This window comes from Panulirus ornatus, chromosome 3 (assembly GCF_036320965.1).
Source record: "Panulirus ornatus isolate Po-2019 chromosome 3, ASM3632096v1, whole genome shotgun sequence".
Taxonomy (NCBI): Eukaryota; Metazoa; Arthropoda; class Malacostraca; order Decapoda; family Palinuridae; genus Panulirus; species Panulirus ornatus.
The window spans coordinates 68,519,492-68,540,889 of NC_092226.1; the positions used below are offsets into that span (position 1 = coordinate 68,519,492).

The 21,398-nt window shown below is 41.2% G+C and overlaps 1 protein-coding gene and 1 long non-coding RNA gene across 6 annotated transcripts in view; one reads left to right on the top strand and one right to left on the bottom strand.

The window, feature by feature from the left end:
- Nucleotides 1–21,398, top strand: part of LOC139763170 (uncharacterized) — an 82,019-nt gene that overhangs the window by 23,235 nt on the left and 37,386 nt on the right. The window lies entirely within an intron of this gene.
- The window catches only part of LOC139763143 (max dimerization protein 1-like), a 618,467-nt gene continuing 612,252 nt past the window's right edge, over nt 15,184–21,398 (bottom strand). For 4 of the 5 annotated variants that reach the window (XM_071688871.1, XM_071688879.1, XM_071688850.1 and 1 more), the window contains one exon: nt 15,184–21,057. The gene's annotated coding sequence lies outside the window, so the exon portion shown is untranslated. Of the gene's footprint in view, nt 21,068–21,398 lie in introns of all 5 variants that reach the window. The other variant, XM_071688856.1, reaches the window with a different exon arrangement.

Sequence of the window (21,398 nt, forward strand, 5' to 3'; positions counted from 1 at the left end):
CTATGACCCGGTCTCGTGCATCAAAACCACTAACACACTCATTCAGCTGCTCCCAAAACACTTGCCTCTCTTGATCTTTCTTCTCATGCCCAGGTGCATATGCACCAATAATCACCCACCTCTGATAGAGATGCTCTGTGGAAGGTATTAAGAATATATGGTGTGGGAGGAAAGTTGTTAGAAGCAGTGAAAAGGTTTTATCGAGGATGTAAGGCATGTGTACGTGTAGGAAGAGAGGAAAGTGATTGGTTCTCAGTGAATGTAGGTTTGCGGCAGGGGTGTGTGATGTCTCCATGGTTGTTTAATTTGTTTATGGATGGGGTTGTTAGGGAGGTAAATGCAAGAGTTTTGGAAAGAGGGGCAAGTATGAAGTCTGTTGGGGATGAGAGAGCTTGGGAAGTGAGTCAGTTGTTGTTCGCTGATGATACAGCGCTGGTGGCTGTTTCATGTGAGAAACTGCAGAAGCTGGTGACTGAGTTTGGAAAAGTGTGTGGAAGAAGAAAGTTAAGAGTAAATGTGAATAAGAGCAAGGTTATTAGGTACAGTAGGGTTGAGGGTCAAGTCAATTGGGAGGTGAGTTTGAATGGAGAAAAACTGGAGGAAGTGAAGTGTTTTAGATATCTGGGAGTGGATCTGGCAGCGGATGGAACCATGGAAGCGGAAGTGAATCATAGGGTGGGGGAGGGGGCGAAAATCCTGGGGGCCTTGAAGAATGTGTGGAAGTCGAGAACATTATCTCGGAAAGCAAAAATGGGTATGTTTGAAGGAATAGTGGTTCCAACAATGTTGTATGGTTGCGAGGCGTGGGCTATGGATAGAGTTGTGCGCAGGAGGATGGATGTGCTGGAAATGAGATGTTTGAGGACAATGTGTGGTGTGAGGTGGTTTGATCGAGTGAGTAACGTAAGGGTAAGAGAGATGTGTGGAAATAAAAAGAGCGTGGTTGAGAGAGCAGAAGAGGGTGTTTTGAAGTGGTTTGGGCACATGGAGAGGATGAGTGAGGAAAGATTGACCAAGAGGATATATGTGTCGGAGGTGGAGGGAACAAGGAGAAGAGGGAGACCAAATTGGAGGTGGAAAGATGGAGTGAAAAAGATTTTGTGTGATCGGGGCCTGAACATGCAGGAGGGTGAAAGGAGGGCAAGGAATAGAGTGAATTGGAGCGATGTGGTATACCGGGGTTGACGTGCTGTCAGTGGATTGAAGCAGGGCATGTGAAGCGTCTGGGGTAAACCATGGAAAGCTGTGTAGGTATGTATATTTGCGTGTGTGGACGTATGTATATACATGTGTATGGGGGGGGGGGTTGGGCCATTTCTTTCGTCTGTTTCCTTGCGCTACCTCGCAAACGCGGGAGACAGCGACAAAGTATAATATAATAATAAATAATATATATATATATATATATATATATATTTTTTTTTTTTTTTTTTTTTAGACTTTGTCGCTGTCTCCCGCGTTTGCGAGGTAGCGCAAGGAAACAGACGAAAGAAATGGCCCAACCCCCCCCATACACATGTACATACACACGTCCACACACGGAAATATACATACCTACACAGCTTTCCATGGTTTACCCCGGACGCTTCACATGCCTTGATTCAATCCACTGACAGTACGTCAACCCATGTATACCACATCGCTCCAATTCACTCTATTCCTTGCCCTCCTTTCACCCTCCTGCATGTTCAGGCCCCGATCACACAAAATCCTTTTCACTCCATCTTTCCACCTCCAATTTGGTCTCCCTCTTCTCCTCGTTCCCTCCACCTCCGACACATATATCCTCTTGGTCAATCTTTCCTCACTCATTCTCTCCATGTGCCCAAACCATTTCAAAACACCCTCTTCTGCTCTCTCAACCACGCTCTTTTTATTTCCACACATCTCTCTTACCCTTACGTTACTTACTCGATCAAACCACCTCACACCACACATTGTCCTCAAACATCTCATTTCCAGCACATCCATCCTCCTGCGCACAACTCTATCCATAGCCCACGCCTCGCAACCATACAACATTGTTGGAACTACTATTCCTTCAAACATACCCATTTTTGCTTTCCGGGATAATGTTCTCGACTTCCACACATTTTTCAAGGCTCCCAAAATTTTCGCCCCCTCCCCCACCCTATGATCCACTTCCGCTTCCATGGTTCCATCCGCTGACAGATCCACTCCCAGATATCTAAAACACTTCACTTCCTCCAGTTTTTCACCATTCAAACTCACCTCCCAATTGACTTGACCCTCAACCCTACTGTACCTAATAACCTTGCTCTTATTCACATTTACTCTTAACTTTCTTCTTCCACACACTTTACCAAACTCCGTCACCAGCTTCTGCAGTTTCTCACATGAATCCGCCACCAGCGCTGTATCATCAGCGAACAACAACTGACTCACTTCCCAAGCTCTCTCCTCCCCAACAGACTTCATACTTGCCCCTCTTTCCAAGACTCTTGCATTTACCTCCCTAACAACCCCATCCATAAACAAATTAAACAACCATGGAGACATCACACACCCCTGCCGCAAACCTACATTCACTGAGAACCAATCACTTTCCTCTCTTCCTACACGTACACATGCCTTACATCCTCGATAAAAACTTTTCACTGCTTCTAACAACTTGCCTCCCACACCATATATTCTTAATACCTTCCACAGAGCATCTCTATCAACTCTATCATATGCCTTCTCCAGATCCATAAATGCTACATACAAATCCATTTGCTTTTCTAAGTATTTCTCACATACATTCTTCAAAGCAAACACCTGATCCACACATCCTCTACCACTGTATATTATCCCTGGGGATAGGGGATTAAGAATACTTCCCACGTATTCCCTGCGTGTCGTAGAAGGCGACTAAAAAGGGAGGGAGCGGGGGGCTGGAAATCCTCCCCTCTCTTTTTTTTTTTTAAATTTTCCAAAAGAAGGAACAGAGGGGGCCAGTTGAGGATATTCCAAAAAAGGCCCAGTCCTCTGTTCTTAGCGCTACCTCGCTAACGCGGGAAATGGCGAATAGTTTAAAAGAAAGAAAAAGAATATATATATATATATATATATATATATATATATATATATATATATATATATATATATATATATATATATATATATACCCTAGCCTGAGCTAAGTACCCATTTTACTGACCAACCCCTAAGAGTGGGTGAACAGCTGGGTTGACTGTGGACCAACTGCTGTAACCAGGATTTGAATCTATACACTTGACCCAGGGCGGCCTAGGAGTGCTAATCGCCACACCACGGGAGTCCATATACATGTGAATACAGTGGCAGCAGAAAAAATTGGCGTGATAGGGGCATGTCACTATTTTTTGCCCAAAACATGACTGAAATGAAAAATACTGGGGCAGGTTAGGACGTTGGTGGGAGAGAGAGAGAGAGAGAGGGGGGGGCAGCAATAGGTGGCCTTCAGTCTGCCTGGAGCTGTCGTGGTTGGTCGATGTTTGTCTCTTGTTGTCCTCCTGACATCTGCATTTTTACCCTAACCATGTGTGCTTTGTGGTGGGTTTGTGCTGCACTGCCTGGCCCTAAGACTTGCCTAAAGAGGATATTGCTGCTATTGTACCCTTGTACAAGGCAGGGAAGTGTAATAAAGAAATAGCTGAAACTACGGGGCTGGCACTATGAAGTGTGCAGAGATGGATGAAGCGCTTTGTTGACAGTGGTGGCATTGGCATCCCTACCAAGAAGAAACGATTTAGATGACCTCGTATCATTTCCCAACAAACTCTGAAGACCATCCTGTGTCAAGTAGACAAGAACCCACATATTTCAGCAAGAGAGTAGGCTACTTGGTCATGTGTCTGTGTGTACTATTTGTCGCTGGCTTCATAATGACTTTAAATTCAGGAGGTGTAGGCCTTGCAAGGAATCACTTTTTCATTTGCCAAGAAATATTTGCACTGGGACGACGAAAAGCGGAAGAAAGTGCTGTTGTCTGGTGAGGCTACATTTGATGTTACTGGCAGTTGTAGAGGAAAAGTGTACCAGAGGCCAGGTCGTGACCCATATGACCCTAAGTAAATTCAAGCAACTGTAAAATTTCCAGACTTGCTAATGGTGTTGGAGGCTTTTAGCTATAATGGTGTTGAAAGTCTTGTGTTTTACCTTTAAATGTGACTATGAATCGGAATTGATACCTGGAGCTGTTGTGTAATGAATTACCTGACAATTTTGAGAAGACTGGTGGTGATATTTTTTTATGAAAGATGGTGCACTGTGCCACACTGCTAAATTAATACGTGACTGGTTTGCATTTTGTGGTGTGACATACATTCAGGACTGACTAGATATCTTACCTGACTTTAACCCTATTGAGAACTTATGGTCGATTATAAAGTCACAGTTTTGTGGGTGGGATACATCCAGCATTCCTTAGCTCCAGGTCGCCATCCAGGATATTTGGGACAATGTTGACCCTACATACCTTCAGCATCTTGCAGCATCTGTTCCCAAAGTCTGGGGTGGGGGGGGGTTAAGTACCTGTTTTATCTTGTGTATTGATATCTTTATACGATGCATCATACTGTAAGTAGGGCACTCCAGAATTTTCTGCTGGCACTGTATATACACAAGGACATATTCATACTTTTTCACCTTCATCTATTCCCGGTACCTCCATGCCCCATAGGAAACAGCACTGTCACCTTCTGCATCAGCAAGGTAGTGGCAGGAAACATGAAGAAAGGCCACACTTGCTCTCACTCATTTTTTAGCTGTTATGTGTAATGCACTGAAACTACAGCTCCTTATTCAGGCCTCACAGATCTTTCCATGGTTTACCCAGGATGTTTCACATGCCCTGGTTCAGTCCATTGACAGCACGTCAACCCCATTATACCACTATGTTCCTGTACAGTATTCCATGCATGCCTTTCATCTTCCTGCATGTTCAGGCCCTGATCACTCAAAATCTTTTTCACTTCATCCTTCTACCTCCAAAATAGTGTCACACTTCTTGTTGTTCCCTCCACCTCTGACAAATGTATCCTCTTTGTCAGCCTTTCCTCACTCATTCTTTCCATATGGCCGAAACATTTTAACACACCCTCTTCAGCTGTCTCAACTACACTTTGTATTACCCCACATCTCTCTTACCCTTTCATTACTTACTCGATTAAACCACCTTACAGCACTTATTGTCCTCAAACATTTCATTTCCAACATATCCACTCTCCTCCACACAACCCTATCTACTATACTATAGCCCATACCTCACAACCATATAATATTGTTGGAATTATTAGTCCTTCAAACAAACCAATTTTTACTCTGAGATGACGTTCTCTCTTTCCACACATTCTTCTTCACTTCCAGAACATTTACCCCCTCTTCCCACCCTATGACTCACTTCTGCTTCTATGGTTCCATTCACTGCCAAGTCTAATCCCAGATATCTAAAAATTCCCAGAAATATTACATGCAATTTTTGGTATTTTTGAGGTCAATAGATTTGCTTAAAAAGCATAGCATAAGGAATATTTTTCATGCTGAAAGCACATCTGGAGTTATTATATATCTAAGGTTCTGTGATTATTCACTTTGTATTGATATGGTATCTGTTTGGTTGGGGAAACAGTGAAATATTTTTTGATATTATTTCAGGTATTGAGGCATTTCATTGTCATATTTCATTTCTAAAACAAAAAGGTATTAGGATTAAAAAGAATACCTGCAATTTTTGGTATTTTTGGGAGCATAATAGATTTGCTTGAAAAGCACAGCATAAGGAATATTTTTCAAGCTGAATTCGCAACTGGGGTTATATTTAGGAGGACATCCAGGCCTTTTCTTTTTTCTTTCAGTGAATGTAGGTTTGCGGCAGGGGTGTGTGATGTCTCCATGGTTGTTTAATTTGTTTATGGATGGGTTTGTTAGGGAGGTGAATGCAAGAGTTTTGGAAAGAGGGGCAAGTATGCAGTCTGTTGGAGATGAGAGAGCTTGGGAAGTGAGTCAGTTGTTGTTTGCTGATGATACAGCGCTGGTGGCTGATTCATGTGAGAAACTGCAGAAGCTGGTGACTGAGTTTGGTAAAGTGTGTGAAAGAAGAAAGTTAAGAGTAAATGTGAATAAGAGCAAGGTAATAACCTTATTAGGTACAGTAAGGTTGAGGGTCAAGTCAATTGGGAGGTAAGTTTGAATGGAGAAAAACTGGAGGAAGTAAAGTGTTTTAGCTATCTGGGAGTGGATCTGGCAGCGGATGGAACCGTGGAAGTGGAAGTGAATCATAGGGTGGGGAGGGGGCAAAAATCCTAGGAGCCTTGAAGAATGTGTGGAAGTCGAGAACATTATCTTGGAAAGCAAAAATGGATATGTTTGAAGGAATAGTGGTTCCAACAATGTTGTATGGTTGCGAGGCGTGGGCTATGGATAGAGTTGTGCGCATGAGGGTGGATATGCTGGAAATGAGATGTTTGAGGACAATATGTGGTGTGAGGTGGTTTGATCGAGTAAGTAATGTAAGGGTAAGAGAGATGTGTGGAAATAAAAAGAGCGTGGTTGAGAGAGCAGAAGAGGGTTTTTGAAATGGTTTGGGCACATGGAGAGAATGAGTGACGAAAGATTGACCAAGAGAATATATGTCGGAGGTGGAGGGAACGAGGATAAGTGGGAGACCAAATAGGAGGTGGAAAGATGGAGTGAAAAAGATTTTGAGTGATCGAGGCCTGAACATGCAGGAGGGTGAAAGGTGGGCAAGGAATAGAGTGAATTGGATCGATGTGGTATACCAGGGTCGATGTGCTGTCAGTGGATTGAATCAGGGCATGTGAAGCGTCTGGGGTAAACCATGGAAAGTTGTGTGGGGCCTGGATGTGGAAAGGGAGCTGTGGTTTCGTGCATTATTACATGACAGCTAGAGACTGAGTGTGAACGAATTGGGCCTTTGTTGTCTTTTCATAACACTACCTCGCACACATGAGGGGGGAGGGGGATGTTATTCCATGTGTGGCGAGGTGGCGATGGGAATAAATAAAGGCAGACAGTATGAATTATGTACATGTGTATATATGTATATGTCTGTGTGTGTATATATATGTGTACATTGAGATGTATAGGTATGTATATTTGCGTGTGTGGACGTGTATGTATATACATATGTATAGGGGTGGGTTGGGCCATTTCTTTCATCTGTTTCCTTGTGCTACCTCGCAAACGCGGGAGACAGCGACAAAGCAAAAAAAATAATAAATTAATATACTATTCGCCATTTCCCACGTTAGCGAGGTAGCGTAAAGAACAGAGGACTGGACCTTTGAGGGAATATCCTCACCTGGCCCCATTCTCTGTTCCTTCTTTTGGGAAAAAGAAAAAAAAAAAAAAAAAATTATTGGTTACTCTTTCAGAAGATTATGATTATTAGGCTTGTATTTATTGGGCACCTGTTGGCTTGTGCAAGCATTATGAGATATTTTCCAGGATTATTTCAAGTAAAGAAGCATTTCGTTATGTCATATTTTAAAACAAAAAGGTTTTTGGGCTAACAAGTACCCTGGAAATGGTGAAGAGCTTGTAGATTTATGTGCTGAAAAAGGACTGGTGATTGGGAATACCTGGTTTAAAAAGCGAGATATACATAAGTATACATATGTAAGTAGGAGAGATGGCCAGAGAGCATTATTGGATTACATGTTAATTGACAGGTGCGCAAAAGAGAGACTTTTGGATGTTAATGTGCTGAGAGGTGCAACTGGAGGGATGTCTGATCATTATCTTGTGGAGGCAAAGGTGAAGCTTTGTATGGGTTTTCAGAAAAGAAGAGAATGTTGGGGTGAAGAGGGTGGTAAGAGTAAGTGAGCTTGGGAAGGAGACTTGTGTGAGGAAGTACCAGGAGAGACTGAGTACAGAATGGAAAAAGGTGAGAACAAAGGAGGTAAGGGGAGTGGGGGAGGAATAGGACGTATTTAGGGAAGCAGTGATGGCTTGCGCAAAAGATGCTTGTGGCATGAGAAGCGTGGGAGGTGGGTTGATTAGAAAGGGTAGTGAGTGGTGGGATGAAGAAGTAAGATTAGTAGTGAAAGAGAAGAGAGAGGCATTTGGACGATTTTTGCAGGGAAAAAATGCAAATAAGAGGGAGATGTATAAAAGAAAGAGACAGGAGGTCAAGAGAAAGGTGCAAGAGGTGAAAAAGAGGGCAAATGAGAGTTGGGTTGAGAGTATCATTAAATTTTAGGGAGAATAAAAATATGTTCTGGAAGGAGGTAAATAAAGTGCATAAGACAAGGGAGCAAATGGGAACTTCAGTGAAGGGGGCTAATGGGGAGGTGATAACAAGTAGTGGTGATGTGAGAAGGAGGTGGAGTGAGTATTTTGAAGGTTTGTTGAATGTGTTTGATGATAGAGTGGCAGATATAGGGTGTTTTGGTCGAGGTGGTGTGCAAAGTGAGAGGGTTAGGGAAAATGATTTGGTAAACAGAGAAGAGGTAGTAAAAGCTTTGCGGAAGATAAAAGCTGGCAAGGCAGCAGGTTTGGATGGTATTGCAGTGGAATTTATTAAAAAAGGGGGTGACTGTATTGTTGACTGGTTGGTAAGGTTATTTAATGTATGTATGATTCACGGTGAAGTGCCTGAGGATTGGCGAAATGCGTGCATAGTGCCATTGTACAAAGGCAAAGGGGATAAGAGTGAGTGCTCAAATTACAGAGGTATAAGTTTGTTGACTATTCCAGGTAAATTATATGGGAGGGTATTGATTGAGAGGGTGAAGGCATGTACAGAGCATCAGATTGGGGAAGAGCAGTGTGGTTTCAGAAGTGGTAGGGGATGTGTGGATCAGGTGTTTGCTTTGAAGAATGTACGTGAGAAATACTTAGAAAAGCAAATGGATTTGTATGTAGCATTTATGGATCTGGAGAAGGCATATGATAGAGTTGATAGAGATGCTCTGTGGAAGGTACTAAGAATATATGGTGTTGGAGGCAAGTTGTTAGAAGCAGTGAAAAGTTTTTATCGAGGATGTAAGGCATGTGTACGTGTAGGAAGAGAGGAAAGTGATTGGTTCTCAGTGAATGTAGGTTTGCGGCAGGGGTGTGTGATGTCTCCATGGTTGTTTAATTTGTTTATGGATGGGGTTGTTAGGGAGGTGAATGCAAGAGTTTTGTCAAGAGGGGCAAGTATGAAGTCTGTTGTGGATGAGAGAGCTTGGGAAGTGAGTCAGTTGTTGTTCGCTGATGATACAATGCTGGTGGCTGATTCATGTGAGAAACTGCAGAAGCTGGTGACTGAGTTTGGTAAAGTGTGTGAAAGAAGAAAGTTAAGAGTAAATGTGAATAAGAGCAAGGTTATTAGGTACAGAAGGGTTGAGGGTCAAGTCAATTGGGAGGTAAGTTTGAATGGGGAAAAACTGGAGGAAGTAAAGTGTTTTAGATATTTGGGAGTGGATCTGGCAGCGGATGGAACCATGGAAGCAGAAGTGAATCATAGGGTGGTGGAGGGGGCGAAAATTCTGGGAGCCTTGAGGAATGTGTGGAAGTCGAGAACATTATCTCAGAAAGCAAAAATGGCTGTGTTTGAAGGAATAGTGGTTCCATCAGTGTTGTATGGTTGCGAGGCATGGGCTATGGATAGAGTTGTGCGCAGGAGGGTGGATGTGCTGGAAATGAGATGTTTGAGGACAATATGTGGTGTGAGGTTTTTTGATCGAGTAAGTAATGTAAGGGTAAGAGAGATGTGTGGAAATAAAAAGAGCATGGTTGAGAGAGCAGAAGAGGGTGTTTTGAAATGGTTTGGGTACATGGAGAAAATGAGTGAGGAAAGATTGACCAAGAGGCTATATGTGTCGGAGGTGGAGGGAATGAGGAGAAGTGAGAGACCAAATTGGAGGTGGAAAGATGGAGTGAAAAAGATTTTGAGTGATCGGGGCCTGAACATGCAGGAGGGTGAAAGGCGGGCAAGGAATAGAGTGAATTGGATTGATTTGGTATACTGGGGTTGACATGCTGTCAATGGATTGAAACAGGGCATGTGAAGCATCTGGGGTAAACCATGGAAAGTTGTGTGGGGCCTGGATGTGGAAAGGGAGCTGTGGTTTTGGGCATTATTGCATGACAGCTAGAGACTGAGTGTGAACGAATGGGGCCTTTGTTGTCTTTTCCTAGCGCTACCTCGCACACATGAGGGGGGAGGGGGATGTTATTGCATGTGTGGTGAGGTGGCGATGGGAATGAATAATAGGCAGACAGTGTGAATTGTGTGCATGTCTATATATGTATGTGTCTGTGTGTGTATATATATGTGTACATTGAGATGTATAGGTATGTATATTTGCGTGTGTGGACGTGTATGTATATACATGAGTATGGGGGTGGGTTGGGCCATTTCTTTCGTCTGTTTCCTTGCGCTACCTCGCAAACGCGAGAGACTGCGACAAAGCAAAATAAAAAAAAAAGTTCCCTGAACCGTTACATGCAATTTTTGGTATTTCTGTGTATTTGAATCTGGGGTTGAAATAAATGTTAGGGGACATTAAGGCCTCTAAATATATAAATAATTGTTACTCTTTTAATAGATTTTTGATTATTCTGTTCATATTTATTGGTTATCTGTTAACTTGAGAAAGCATTTTGAGATATTTTTCACTTTTCAAGTACAAAAGTGTTTCGTTATGTCTTATTTCAGTTATAAGATTCCCTGAACCATTACATGCAATTTCTTGCATTTATGAGGCTAATAGATTTGCTTAAAAACCTCTGTGTGAGGACTTTTTTTTCATGCTGAATTCGAATATAGCATTGAAATGTATGTTGGGAAATGTTAAGGCCTGTAAACAAGTAAGTAATTGTTACTCTTTTAGAAGATTCTGTGATTATTTGGTTCATATTCATTGGGAATCCTTAATTTTGGGAAAGCATTATGAGATTTTTTCCAGTTAGCGTTTCATTATGTCATATTTCATTTTTAAAACAAAAAGGTTTTTGGACTAAATAAAAATTGTTACTTTTTTATTCTTATGAGGGTAATAGATTTGCTTCAACGCTTCCCACACATACCCCGTGTGTCATAGAAGGCGACTAAAGGGGACGGGAGCGGGGGGCTAGAAACCCTCCCCTCCTAGTATTTTAACTTTCTAAAAAAGGGAAACAGAAGAAGGAGTCACGCGGGGAGTGCTCATCCTCCTCGAATGCTCAGATTGTGGTGTCTAAACGTGTGTGGATGTAACCAAGATGAGAAAAAAGGAGAGATAGGTAGTATGTTTGAGGAAAGGAACCTGGATGTTTTGGCTCTCAGTGAAACGAAGCTCAAGGGGAAAGGGGAAGAGTGGTTTGGGAATGTCTTGGGAGTAAAGTCAGGGGTTAGTGAGAGGACAAGAGCAAGGGAAGGAGTAGCACTACTCATGAAACGAGTGGTGGAAGTATGTGATAGAGTGTAAGAAAGTAAATTCTAGATTGATATGGGTAAAACTGAAAGTTGATGGAGAGAGATGGGTGATTGTTGGTGCATATGCACCTGGGCATGAAAAGAAAGATCATGAGAGGCAAGTATTTTGGGAGCAGCTGGATGTGTGTGTTAGTGGTTTTGATGTACGAGATCGGGTTATAGTGATGGGGGATTTGAATGCAAAGGTAAGTAATATGGCAGATGAGGAAATAATTGGTATACATGGGGTGTTCAGTGTTGTAAATGGATCTGGTGAAGAGCTTGTAGATGTATGTACTGAAAAAGGACTGGTGATTGGGAATACCTGGTTTAAAAAGAGAGATACACATAAGTATATGTATGTAAGTAGGAGAGATGGCCAGAGAGCGTTATTGGATTACGTGTTAATTGATAGGCATGCGAAAGAGAGACTTTTGGATCTTAATGTGCTGAGAGGTGCAACTGGAGGGATGTCTGATCATTATCTGGTGAAGGTGAAGATTTGTAGAGGTTTTCAGAAAAGAAGAGAGAATGTTGGGGTGAGGAGAGTGGTGAGAGTACGTGAGCTTGGGAAGGAGACTTGTGTGAGGAACTACCAGGAGAGACTGAGTACAGAATGGAAAAAGGTGAGAACAAAGGAGGTAAGGGGAGTGGGGGAGGATTGTGATGTATTTAGGGAAGCAGTGATGGCTTGCGCAAAAGATGCTTGTGGCATGAGAAGCGTGGGAGGTGGGCAGATTAGAAAGGGTAGTGAGTGGTGGGATGAAGAAGTAAGATTATTAGTGAAAGAGAAGAGAGAGGCATATGGACAATTTTTGCAGGCAAGAAATGCAATTGAGTGGGAGATGTATAAAAGAAAGAGGCAGGAGGTCAAGAGAAAGGTGAAAAGAGGTGAAAAAGAGGGCAAATGAGAGTTGGGGTGAGAGAGTATCATTAAATTTTAGGGAGAATAAAAAGATGTTTTGGAAGGAGGTAAATAAAGGGTGTAAGACAAGGGAGCAAATGGGAACTTCAGTGAAGGGGGCTAATGGGGAGGTGATAACAAGTAGTGGTGATGTGAGAAGGAGATGGAGTGAGTATTTTGAAGGTTTGTTGAATGTGTTTGATGATAGAGTGGCAGATATAGGGTGTTTTGGTCGAGGTGGTATGCAAAGTGAGAGGGTTAGGGAAAATGATTTGGTAAACAGGGAAGAGGTAGTAAAAGCTTAGCGGAAGATGAAAGCCGGCAAGGCAGCGGGTTTGGATGGTATTGCAGTGGAATTTATTAAAAAAAGGGGCTGACTGTAATGTTGACTGGTTGGTAAGGTTATTTAATTTATGTATGATTCATGGTGAGGTGCCAGAGGATTGGCGGAATGCTTGCATAGTGCCATTGTACAAAGGCAAAGGGGATAAGAGTGGGTGCTCAAATTACAGAGGTATATGTTTGTTGAGTATTCGTGGTAAATTATATGGGAGGGTATTGATTGAGAGGGTGAAGGCATGTACAGAGCATCAGATTGGGGAAGAGCAGTGTGGTTTCAGAAGTGGTAGAGAATGTGTGGATCAGGTGTTTGCTTTGAAGAATGTATGTGAGAAAACTTAGAAAAGCAAATGGATTTGTATGTAGCATTTATGGACCTGTAGAAGGCATATGATAGAGTTGATAGAGATGCTCTGTTGAAGGTATTAAGAATATATGGTGTGGGATGCAAGTTGTTAGAAGCAGTGAAAAGTTTTTATCGAGGATGTAAGGCATGTGTACGTGTAGGAAGAGAGGAAAGTGATTGGTTCTCAGTGAATGTACGTTTGCAGCAGGGGTGTGTGATGTCTCTATGGTTGTTTAATTTGTTTATGGATGGGGTTGTTAGGGAGGTGAATACAAGAGTTTTGTCAAGAGGGGCAAGTATGCAGTCTGTTGTGGATGAGAGAGCTTGGGAAGTGAGTCAGTTGTTGTTCGCTGATGATACAGTGCTGGTTGCTGATTCATGTGAGAAACTGCAGAAGCTGGTGACTGAGTTTGGTAAGGTGTGTGAAAGAAGAAAGTTGAGAGTAAATGTGAATAAGAGCAAGGTTATTAGGTACAGTAGGGTTGAGGGTCAAGTCAATTGGCAGGTAAGTTTGAATGGAGAAATACTGGAGGAAGTGAAGTGTTTTAGATATTTGGGAGTGGATTTGGCAGCAGATGGAACCATGGAAGCGGAAGTTAATCATAGGGTGGTGGAGGGGGCGAAAATTCTGGGATCCTTGAAGAATGTTTGGAAGTCGAGAACATTATCTCGGAAAGCAAAAATGGGTATGTTTGAAGGAATAGTGGTTCCAACAATGTTGTATGGTTGCGAGGCGTGGGCTATGGATAGAATTGTGTGGAGGAGGATGGATGTGCTGGAAATGAGATGTTTGAGGACAATATGTGGTGCGAGGTGGTTTGATCGAGTAAGTAATGTAAGGGTAAGAGAGATGTGCGGTAATAAAAAGAGTGTGGTTGAGAGAGCAGAAAAGGGTGTTTTGAAATAGTTTGGTCACATGGAGAGAATGAGAGAGGAACGATTGACCAAGAGAATATATGTGTCAGAGGTGGAGGGAACGAGGAGAAGTGGGAGACCAAATCGGAGGTGGAAAGATGGAGTGAAAAAGATTTTGAGTGATCGGGGCTTGAACATGCAGGAGGGTGAAAGGCGTGCAAGGAATAGAGTGAATTGGAACGATGTGGTATACCGGGGTCGACATGCTGTCAATGGATTGAACCAGGGCATGTGAAGCGTCTGGGGTAAACCATGGAAAGTTCTGTGGGGCTAGGATGTGGAAAGGGAACAGTGGTTTCGGTGCATTATTACATGACAGCTAGAGACTGAGTGTGAACGAATGGGGCCTTTGTTGTCTTTTCCTAGCGCTACCTCACACATGAGGGATGAGGGGGTTGTTATTGCATGTGTGGCGAGGTGGCGATGGGAATAAATAAAGGCAGACAGTATGAATTATGCACATGTGTATATATGTATATGTCTGTGTGTGTGTATATATGTATACATTGAGATGTATAGGTATATATATTTGCGTTTGTGGACGTGTATGTATATACATGTGTATGTTGGTGGGTTGGGCCATTCTTTCGTCTGTTTCCTTGCGCTACCTCGCTAACGCGGGAGACAGCGACAAAGCAAAATAAATAAATAAAATATACGTAATATGATTCATTGCCAGCACTGGTTCATGGTAATACGGTGACTGAAGCATGTGTGAACCATAGTCGTGCATGTTCCACATCTGTATTTCACTATACTTATACCATTTGTATAAATGATGAACTGGCAACTTGTTCGTTTCACATGTGCCGGGCCTGCCACCTGAATATAAGTGTCACAGACGTGTGTAGATTGGCTCAATCTTTCCGTTACATTTTCACCAAAATCATAGAAGATAGTTGTGTGTTTGATTGTTCATAAATATTAATTCAAGCATTAAAAAAGAACCTGCGGAACAGAATTGTGTAAGAAAAAAATACATGAAAAATATAATTTAACGTAATATTCACCAACTATGTGTTAAATGTTTTGGACCAAGACTCATTAAAGACATGATTAATGCAGCATCAGTAATTGATCAAGCATCACTGACTGCAGTTGCAGCTTGGTAAACATAGCAATGGGAATTTCAGTATCATACAGCTATCAAAGGGTTCATGCGTACCACACTTTTATTATCATCCTTTTGGCATTTTCACTTTGAAAATTAGTCATGCTAATCACTGAACATAAATTCAGTTGTCTTAAGAGCACAACTAATGAGTTCATAATGAGGATAATAATAAATGTACATACACAAATTATTTTTATTTTAGATTCAAGAAAATCATGTAGAACAGAAACAACAGTTACCAGAAATATTTACAGTAATGGTATTTGCGACACGTAGCGGGTTCGACTTGAGGAGGGGCTGATCTATTGGCAAAAGAGGAGAGGGGGGGCCAGTGACTAATTCTGATTCCATCACTGTGTCTAAGAACCCAGGACTGTTGAGTTTTGATTGGTTGGAAGGTCAGGGAGAACTAGAGAATTTGCTAGTTATGAATCACTAATGTGGAGGGATCTTATCTGTATAGGCTGGAAGGCTGCCAGATTACATAATGAATTATCAGTGATAATGCTAATGTGGAGGGGTTCGTTGTATTTGGTTGTGTGAACACCCATCATGTTTGAGACTGCTTTAAGTAAATGGACTGGGGACAGTTGCAGGAGTAACCAAACCACTGCAAATTTTTAATCCCTCTGAGTAGCAGTAACTTAAAAAGAGTGTTGGCAGTCAGCAGCAGGTGCCAAGGACGGCTTTTTAGTGGGTGAACAACAGACTACATGGCAGCCTGAGGCCACAGGGCAGCCTTGCATCCTCGCCTCTGTAAAGCTGTGATAAATTCATCATAGTGATGGCTTAAAGGAAACTGGACAAAAATTAGTTATAATTATTCAATTTAATCCAATAACAGTATCGCTTTACATTTCCAGATTAAAAAACAAAGGACCCTGCTAATCAAATTTAATGTCCAAAAATTTCTAAACACCTCCTCTACCCAACACTAGGCAGGATTTCTCCCATCTAAACCTTCCAGCCGTTCCCTTATCCACATAAGGCAAGTCTGCTCTTCACAGCTTGCTATGGTTTAGTTTTTCCGTTACATAAATCAACAAACACATTCATTTCAAACTATTTACAACATAAAGCATGATCAGAATCAGAATGGGTAAGACATTGGCATTCCAGTTGTAAAAAGACCTTTGCAGAACACTTGACAACTGGTTTATAACTATCTCACCCTCCCAACAATTAACCATTTTATTCAAGAAGGAATTTCGAACGTATGATTGTTTATTTAATTCTCGAGCAGTACTTGGGTCCATTTCCACTTAGAAATGACAGGTTTTGGACACTGGAGCATGGCCCACCCTACTAAAACACACCACTTGCTCAACGGACCTATACCAGCCTCCAACTTTTAGTTAAGTAGTGTATGTTACAAGCACAAAGGGATTAGTTGTTAACAGATTGTTTTTGTAGTATTTTCTGAGTCTGATGCAAAGGTTTTAGATAAGTCTGAGACAAGGTGGATGAAATGTTAAGACACAGATGAGTTTTCACAATGAGTGTTTCTATGGATGACTGAAGCACATCAGACAATCCAACACGTAGGAGAAATAAAATAGTTAAAAGAACAAAGACTGGGAAATTCTACCTACAGCCCTAATAGGAGCTGGGGTGAAAAGTGCAGTTCATTTATCTTCTGTCTGGGCATTTTTCAAATGTGACCCTTTATTATGACTTGGTTGATATTAAAAATGTTCCCCAGCTCCTATATGGCTTGTGAAGAATTAAGGAAAGGGAAAGACACATTGACACAATATGAACAAATTTTTTTCTTTTTGTACATTTTTTGTGAGCACCCACCCCATTTTTCCAGAGGATACAGGTGTACACACATCACCACCCACCTACCGCCACCACCATCACCATAGTGTTTACGTACATTCATGCTCAAATATTCCATTTTCTCGCACCCACACACACATATGCACATACACAAAAACATATGCATACACACAAACATAACAAGAAAAAAAGATAATTGACTGAGTTCCCTTTTTGAAATATCACTTGTGCTTACCAGCAAGGTCAGGATTTACACGTAATGTTGCAGACAATAATTAGGAATGGTGATGACAGGTGGTGGGCCTCTTGGGCACTATGGCCACGGCTGCACTTGTCAGTGTGCTCGGGTGGGCACCAGTGACACAATACACACCACAGCTGTCCCATTATACTAAAAATTCTTTGCTGGCTTGAGTCTGGGTACTGCACTGCTGTGAATGCGCCTCTTGGCATGTTAGTAGGCACTTCACATACATGTACTTGCTGTATTGGTGTGTATTTTGTCCAGGCATCTCACGAGATCAAACTAAAGAAATAAGAGGGAAGAACCTCGGTGTCGCAAGGGACTCTGCTCTCCCCCCACCAAAATCCCACACACTACCAATTTGGTTAGATTTGTTCCATACACATGTGCAAATCTGTAAGGCCTTTCTTTATTAGATATCACTTTAGATGTAATGTCACTCCCACGGATTTTGTGTATATCAGCTACATGTACATGTGCTATAACCTGCAAGCTGACATTGACATGCCCATACTCGGTTACACAATGTCTTATACCTGAAATTAGTTGCAATGTCAAACTGAGCTGGATGAGCCATAAAGCTGGCTTAAAACGTGGGTAGATATGATAAGATGGGTGAGGTAAGAAAGACAGGTGCACTGAGGCAACTTTCCAGGACAGCAGAGTCCAAGTTACAAGTGATGCCAGGTTTACAGGAGTGGAGCCCTTACATGCTTCTGAGCTACAGGATTTTAAACTTACTAGTCAAATCAAATTATAAAAAATGATTTTCCTACACCGGTTTCAATTATCAATTACTGTGTAACCTGCAAACTGGCAGCACTAGCTTACAGCTGGTTGGTAGCGACTGACTACAGTAACATTCAAGGCCCTGTGGGTAATGGGGTCATGATGACTTATGCTAACAGTTTACCCACACATAACTTATAACAGGTTCATCATTATGGAAATATCTCTTGATTTAAAATCAAATCATGGCAAATGCATGACAAGGAGAAGTTTTGTCATTATTATTCATCTTCTAGAAGCCTCACTTCGTAAAAATGACAACAACAACGATGATGTAGAGAAGTACAGTACATTATTCTCACAGCTTAGTTATACCCAAGCTATAGTTCACAGATAAAGTATCTAGAAATGTGGCGCAAATTGCAATCCATTGAAGAAAATTCCTGAGGGTGCACAGGATACTGTTGCTTTGCCAGTGGTACTCCATTGCAGGTTTGTTTAACAATGTTCAGCTTATCAATAACAGTTATTGCACATTTAAGCTTATCAGGGGATGGTCTGTGGAAAGACAAGCCAGAATTCTTCACTGCTGGTGATTTTGGGTGGTGCAAGATTACTTCAAGGAAGATTACAGTGCTTTTCTCAATAACTATGCAGTTTAATATGATTCTTTCACAAACAAGAAAATAAGCCCAATGGAGACAGTTTAAGGCTTGTAATTGTTTATTTTAACACGTTAAATAGCAGATGTTCACAGCTAAACATGACACCAAAGCTAAGGAAGCACTGTTAAAAAGTACTAGTAATAACTAACAAGTGTTTAAAACAAGTGCAGGCCTTAATTAAGTTGTAAACTTTAACATAAATTCATACAAACAACTATGCTAATATGATCTGCTTATAAGAACTTATCATGGCACCACCCAACACCCCCTGGGACGGCTTGCGGCCACAACATTTACAAGCAGTACCTCGTGTACACTTTGATCAATGAGCACGTGGTCAACTGCCATACGTGCACATCATGGCTCATGTAAATGGACGAGTGCACCGAGGTCTGTGCGTAGGTCTGCAAATGGGATTCAAGTCTGTAAGAACAAGGTCTCACTGTTTCCACATTGAGTTAATAGCTTAAATGAAAGCATAAGGAATTTACCTACAATGAAATCTAAAAACTAAAAATCTACAATGGCTAAATAATTTTCATTTCATTGTAGTAGACAATCAAAAAAGAAATAATCCATTTATACATGGAAATAATTAAGGCCTTTGGAGCCAGTACCTTTAGATACAATAATCAAAATAAATAAATCTACAAAGGACAATGGAAGAAAAACTCCTATGGAATCAGCAGAAATTAAAGCTACCAGGAGTCCAGTGGAAAAGGCTGGTACCCTGTGTCCAGACTCTACACGTTGTACTAGTCAGTATTTACACTGTACAGAGGAGACAGCCCAGGTGTCCCATCAGTGGAGCCTTGTTGACAATGTTTGTAATACAAACTCATTTATGGAATACCAAAATATGGTAAAAACAGCCAGGCCAGAACCATTGACATAAGTGGAGCTATGACATTCTTGTTCAACGAAGTGATTGGACACCTTTCTTGCATTCCATGGGATGGCAGTCAAAAAGCTGGCAGTAATTATTGCATTCAATATTCATGTGTATAAAAAAGTTGCAGCTATTCCACTCATTATTTCAAAGGTCTATCACAGATTCAATTTCTTCTGAAAAGTATGTTATATCTGTCTGCTCATGCCTTCACTCTGAATCTCACACTTCATAGTTTTTCTGGCAGTAGAACAGATCCACATTCGAAAAAAAAAAAATCCTTTTAATTGCACCAACCCTTCTCCATTCTGTGGTGAAAGCTTTTCGAGTTGTAAGGTTGGAATGCTAGAATGGCAAAGTAAAGAAAAAGTAAAGAGCATTCTTGGCCCTGGCCTTTCACCAACATATGTGGCTGCACCAAATACATAAAATGAAAAATTCAAGTTGTGTTAGAGTACAATAAAGTACATCTTAGATGACTTTCATGATGAAATTTTGGAAAGGAAATGCTAGGAAGCCAGAGAATTTAGTGAGAGAAACATTTATGCTACAAGGTAGAAGATTAGGTTTACAGTGAGAGGAGGGACTCCTGGGCGCAGTCTTTTGAGTGGAGATCCGTTGACACATTCCACAGTGGATTTGGGTAGCTAAGATGGATGGCTCACAGACTCACCATCCTTGACAAGATAACTCCAACTATATAATATCTTGATAAATATATATCATAATTTGTAATATCGACAATAATTTTCTGGTCACGAGTGGAGTTACAACTAGTCAAAAATGGGTCACCAGGAGACTGCAGGAGGGTAGGTATTGCCAGTCCCATACCTTCCTTACTCTCAACAGTGTTATCATAACAAGTCAATGGCCTCATTTCAACTACCAATCATTATATTTTATGTACTTGCCTTATCAAAAAATATAAACTATATTACTCTTGCTGTTTGTTCCACAGTTTGGATATAAGCAACTAAAGAGCATAACTCTATTCAAGCATTACAATTTCCATCTGTGATAATGCAGCAATATCCATCTCGGGGAATCTTTTGTGTGACTAGAACGGATTGTTTCCATTATGTTACTCCAACACAAAACACTTACTTATACACAAGTGTAGAAGTAGACCGTTTCTTGTGTTAGGATGGATGGAAGAAGGGGCTGGGCTTTTGGAAAATGAGAAATGATCTTACATGTGACAAGAGCAGTTACACATCTGTCTTATGAAAAGAAAAATATTGTAATATGTCTGCACATAATCACTCATCACTGCTCGAACACTTCTCCTGTCGTTCACATATAACTTAAAAACCTTCACATGTTCACATCTTCTATGATGGCAATGTGCTTTACATTATTCTCTTTTTGGCATAAATGACAAAAAAATAAAAATCTTAAAACATGGTGGTGGGTGATGGTTTGTTGCTCCATAATCTCTCCTAAAATCAGCCAGCAAGGTTCTTTAGATATCATGGAGACTGGAGAAGAGGAAGCTTTTACTGATATTTTCATGGATATTGTAAAGACTCCTTTCCTAAACCGAGGATAAAGACTGCTGACTAGGTCTCCTTTATCAGCACAGATTCTTCAGGATGGATTTGAATTCATGGAACATTATTTTCACTGCTGTTGGTGTCAGCCTGCCTGCAGCTCCTCAGTCCATGTTATCCAAAACTTGCTAGGCTCTCAGATCCAACGTTACCTGGCACCACCAAACTCCCGACTCCTACATGCTCACCACCACCTGAAAGAAACTATCAAGATTACTTTTGGAGGGAAGTTTTATTTTCACATAAAAACATATGCATCCAAGTACAGTAAAAAAAATGAAGTTAATATTGCATAATGACTTTACTTACAATAGAGCAAAATTACTGGAACTAAAAATTACAATGACACGTTAATGACAACAGAATTATGAAGGGGTTTGTGTCCCAACTCGTCAAAGAAACAAACATTCAACATGGAGCTTCTGAAGTGAATGATCACATACACAGTCCCTTTGATATGGATAACATGAAAAATGTCATGGATCTTTCAAAGCTAAATTCAGAGACTAAATGAACATCTGTATTTTCAGATTTA